The following is a 5,172-nucleotide window of genomic DNA, read 5'->3' as shown; positions in this document are numbered from 1 at the left end:
ATAAAACTCTATACCCATTAACAATAACTCCGCATTGCCCCTCCCACAACTCTGGAAACCACCATGCTGCTTTCCGTCTCTGTGGATTTGACTACTCTAGGTACCTCATATAAGTGGAATCATGCAGGCTGGGCATGGTGGCTCACGCCTGTAATCCCAGCACTTTGGGAGGCGAGGCAGGTGGATCACCTGAGGTCAGGTGTTTGAGACCAGCCTGGCCAACATGGTGAAACCCCATCTGTACTAAAAATACAAAAATTGGCCAGGTGTGGTGGTGTGCACCTGTAGTCCCCACTACTCAGGAGGCTGAGACAGGAGAATTGCTTGAACCTGGGAGGCAAAGAATTGCAGTGAGCTGAGATTGTGCCACTGCACTTCAGCCTTGGTAACAGAGCAAGACTCTGTCTCAAAAAAAAAAAAAAAAAGAAAAAAGAAAGTGGAATCATGCAGTATTTGTCCTTTGTGACTGGCCTATTTTGCTCAGCATAATGTCCTCAAGGTTCATGCTATAGTATGTATCAAAATTCCTTTCTTAAAGCTGAAAAACTATGTCTATGTATGTATATGCCACAGGCAGTCTACATTTTTATATACTTACTTGGCTGTATAATTTCACACAGAGAGGTTATGTCCCCATTTTTTAGGCAAAGAAAGAGATTTAGAAGGGAAGTGGCCTGCTCTAAAGATAGACCCAGGGTTAGAACGCAGATCTCATCTTATTTCTCTCCTCAGGCCTTACTTCATTATGAGGCTTCCCAGGCACAAGTGTCCACTCAACTGTGTTTGAGATCCTCAGACAGCACATGGTGGTGAGGGGGTCTGGCCGTGCCCGTCATCATATAAGGCATCATAAGCTAGACCTAGGTATAGAAGACACAGACTATGACAGGGACTCAGACCCCATATGGACCTCCATGGACAAAACAGGGAGAGCCTGTGGCTGTCGGTGAGGAGGGTCTTGTTAGGCAGAAACTTTGAGCTCTGGCAGAAGTCAGTGAGAGCTAGCTCTGACCTTAAGGACAGGATCCTCAGAAGGAGGCCGGATGACGGGATTTTTAGCATGGACCAGCAGTAACCCAGAGAAAGAAGGTTTTGTAGGATTTGGGCAGAAGGTTCCCTATGCATTTGCCAGACAGGCTAGCAAGATACTCGCTTGCTTTCCTACGAAGCAAACTGTTCCAAATGGAACTTTCAAGGTGGGTGGGAATAGGAGGAGGGAAACACACGTAGATAGGGTGCCTTGCTGAGCCTGGCACATAGGAATAGGTAGACTATTCTACTGAGGGTAGACTCAGGTATGAACCTGCATGGCAGAAAGTACAATGCCATGTGCAGGGTCCTGTGCCAGGTCCAGAGAAGGGGAGGGGACTCCCAAGCCATCTCAGCCACTGGGTGAGAACTCTTTGTGTTTACTCCCAGCCCCACCCTGGACTTTGTGGAAGGGAGGCATCAAGAGGACAGATCACATCACATCAGAACCTGGCATGGGCTGGCTCCCGGCATCCTTTGGCTAATCTTGCCCTGGTGTAGGCCATCACAGAAGCCCCCTGGATATTGCCTGGTGCCTCATTAATGGCATTGCTGAGCTCATTAATTTGATCTTTCTCCTCTCCTTAGTCTGTCTCCCAACTTGGAGCTGTCACCTCAGTCACTCCCAACCTGGGGCTGGGTTAGCACGGAGGATCCCGCAGAGGTTGCTGTCGGTCTCATGACACAGATTCAGAAAGACCCAGCCGGAGCTCCCTTTGAAAGTGCAGGATTTTCCTAGGGGTGTTGCAACAGAGCACTGCTGAAATTATCAAATGTATTGTCATGAGTGCTGAAATTACAAAATATATTGTCTTGAGCTGGTGCAGTGGCTCACGCCTGTACTCCCAGCACTGTGGGAGGCTGAGGCAGGTAGATTGCATGAGTCCAGGGTGAGGAATTCCTTCCTTCCTTCCTTCCTTCCTTCCTTCCTTCCTTCCTTCCTTCCTTCCTTCCTTCCTTCCTTCCTTCCTTCTTTCCTTCCTTCCAGGAGACCAGCCTAGGCAACATGACAAAACCCTGTCACTACCAAAAATACAAAAAAAAAAAAATTAGCTGGGCATGGTAGTGTGTGCCTGTGGTTCCAGTTACTGGGGAAGCTGAGAAGGGAAAGCTCACTTGAGCCTAGGGAGGTTGAGGCTGTAGTGAGTCTTAGTCACACCACTGCATTCCAACCTCAGCAATCACAGTGAGACTGTGTCAAAACAAAAAAAGAAGGAAGGAGAAGAGAAGGGGAGGGGAGGGAAGGGAGGCAAGGAAGAAAGAGTGAACCAGGTGTGGTGCCTCACACCTGTAATCCTAACACTTGGTAGGCTGAGGCAGGCAGATCACAAGGTCAAGAGATCGAGGTCATCCTGACCAACATGGTGAAACCCTGTCTCTACTAAAATACAAAAATTAGCCAGGTGTGGTGCATGCCTGTAGTCCTAGCTACTCAGGAGGCTGAAGCAGGAGAATCACTTGAACTCTGGGGGCGGAGGTTGTAGTGAGCTGAGATCATGCCACTACACTCTAGCCTGGGTGATAGTGTGAGACTCTGTCAGAAAGAGAGAAAGAGAGACAGAGAGACGGAGAACGGGGGAGGGAGGGAGAGAAGGAAGGAAAGAAGGAAGGAAGGAAGGAAGGAAGGAAGGAAGGAAGGAAGGAAGGAAGGAAGGAAGGAAGGAAGATGCTGAGTGTGGTATTTCTGGCCTATAATCCCAGCACTTTGGGAGGCCGAGGTGGGCAGATCACTAGAGGTCAGGAGTTTGAGACCAGCCTGACCAATGTGGTGAAATCCCATCTCTACTAAAAATACAAAAAGTAGCTGGGTATGGTGGTGCATGCCTGTAATCCCAGCTACATCGGAGGCTGAGGCAGGAGAATCGCTTGAACTCAGAAGGTGGAGGTTGCAGTGAGCTGAGATAGTGCCACTGCAGTCCAGCCTGGGTGACAGAGTGAGACTCTGTCCCAAAATAAGAAGAGAAAGAAGAAAGAAAGAAAAAGAAAGAAAGAAAAGAAAGAGGAAGGGAGGGAGGGAGAAAGGAAGGAAGGGAGAAAAGGAAGGGAGGGAGGGAGGTTGGTTTTGTCTCACAGTTCTGGAGGCTTAAAGTCTGCGATCAAGGTGTTGGCAGGTTGGTTCCCTCCTAGGGATCCAGGGACAATGGTTTCTTGGCTTGAGGACGCATGCCCCCATTTCTGCCTTTATCTTCACATGGTGTTCTCTCGTGTGTGTGTGTGTGTGTGTGCCTGTGTGTCTGTGTGTGTGTGTGCCTGTGTGTATCCAAATTTCCCCTTTTCATAAGGACACCAGTCATCTTGGATTAGGGCTCACCCTAATGACTCATTTTAACTTGACCGCATCTGTAAAGACCCCATTTCCTGTTGAGGCTACATTATGAGGTAGTGGGGACTTGGAATCCAGCGTATCTTTTTTAGAAGACACAATTCAACCCATAATAGGGGAATTTTTGTCCTTCAAAACCCTCCTCTGAATACCATGTCTTTAGGAAACTCATAAGCCTTTGCGTCCAGAATGGCATAAATTACAGCTCAGAAAGAACTTCCCAATAATATGTAGTGAAAGTCATGACTATGGCCAGGGGGAAGAGCAAGGAGAGGAGGAGGAAAAGAGGGAAAAGGAGAAACTAGAGAAGGAGAGAGAATGAAGGAGAAAAATCATATCCAAACTCTGTTTTTTTTGAGACAGGGTCTCACCCTGCCGCTCAGGCTGGAGTGAGTGGTGCAATCACAGCTCACTGCAGTCTCCACCTCTCAGGCTCAAGTAATCCTTCAGCCTCAGCCTCCACAGTAGCTGGGACCACAGGTGTGCACCACCACGTCTGGCCAATGTTTTTGTATTTTTTGTAGAGGTGGGGTTTTGGCATGTTGCCCAGGCTGGTCTCGAACTCCTGTGCTTAAGCAATTTGCCCGCCCTGGCCTTCCAAAGTGTTGGGATTACAGGGATGAGCCTCCAAATTCACTTTCAAAATAATGCTTATAGGAGGAAACCATGGCAATCTTTTTAAGAACATGGGTTGAGAAGAAGCAGCTTCTGCTCCTTCTGGAATCTCCACTGGTTCAGCCCACCTGCCTCCACTCCTACCTCCACCACATCCATCAGGGTGACCCAGAAGTCCTACAAGGTGTCCACCTCTGGCCCCCGGGCCTTGAGCAGCCGCTCCTACACAAGTGGGCCCTGTGCCTGCATCAGCTCCTTGAGCTTCTCCCGAGTGGACAGCAGCAGCTTCCGGGGTGGCCTGGGTGCAGGCTATGGTGGGGCTAGCAGCATGGACATGGGCATGGGTATGGGAGGCATCACCGCCGTCACGGTCAACCAGAGCCTGCTGAGCCCCCTTAACCTGGAAGTGGACCCCAACAGCCAGGCCATGCGTACCCAGGAGAAGGAGCAGATCTAGACCCTCAACAAGTTCGCCTCCTTCATCAACAAGGTAGGTTCCTGGAGCAGCAGAACAAGATGCTGGAGACCAAGTGGAGCCTCCTGCAGCAGCAGAAGATGGCTCGGAGCAACATGGACAACGTATTCGAGAGCTACATCAACAACCTGAGGCAGCAGCTGGCGACCCTGGGCCAGGAGAAGCTGAAGCTGGAGGTGGAGCTTGGCAACATGCAGGGGCTGGTGGAGGACTTCAATAACAAGTATGAGGATGAGATCAATAAGCATACAGAGATGGAGAATGAATTTGTCCTCATCAAGAAGGATGTGGATGAAGCTTATGTGAACAAGGTAGAGCTGGAGTCTCGCCTGGAAGGACTGACTGACAGGATTAACTTCCTCAGGCAGCCGTGCAGCAGGCCAAGCAGGACATGGCGCGGCAGCTGTGTGAGTGCCAGGAGCTGATGAATGTTAAGCTGGCCCTGGACGTCGAGATCGCCACCTACCGCAAGCTGGCTGGTGTCTGGGATGCAGAACATGAGTATCCATAGGAAGACCACCAGTGGCTATGCAGGTGGTCTGAGCTCAGCCTATGGGGGCCTCACAAGCCCTGGCCTCAGCTACAGCCTGGCTCCAGCTTTGGCTCTTGTATGGGCTCCAGCTCCTTCAGCTGCTCCAGCACCACCAAGGCCGTGGTTGTGAAGAAGATTGAGACCCGCGATGGGAGGCTGGTGTCCGAGTCCTCTAACGTTCTGCCCAAGTGAACAGTT

The 5,172-nt window shown here is 50.2% G+C and overlaps 1 pseudogene; it reads left to right on the top strand.

Moving 5' to 3' along the window:
• The first annotated feature begins 914 nt into the window (after nt 1–914).
• On the top strand, nt 915–4,788 carry LOC100895887 (keratin, type II cytoskeletal 8 pseudogene; annotated as a pseudogene).
• Nucleotides 4,789–5,172: the final 384 nt, after the last annotated feature.

Source organism: Callithrix jacchus, chromosome 7, assembly GCF_049354715.1.
Source record: "Callithrix jacchus isolate 240 chromosome 7, calJac240_pri, whole genome shotgun sequence".
Lineage (NCBI taxonomy): Eukaryota > Metazoa > Chordata > Mammalia > Primates > Cebidae > Callithrix > Callithrix jacchus.
Note: the sequence above shows the minus strand (reverse complement) of the source record. Positions and strands in the feature narration are given on the sequence as shown.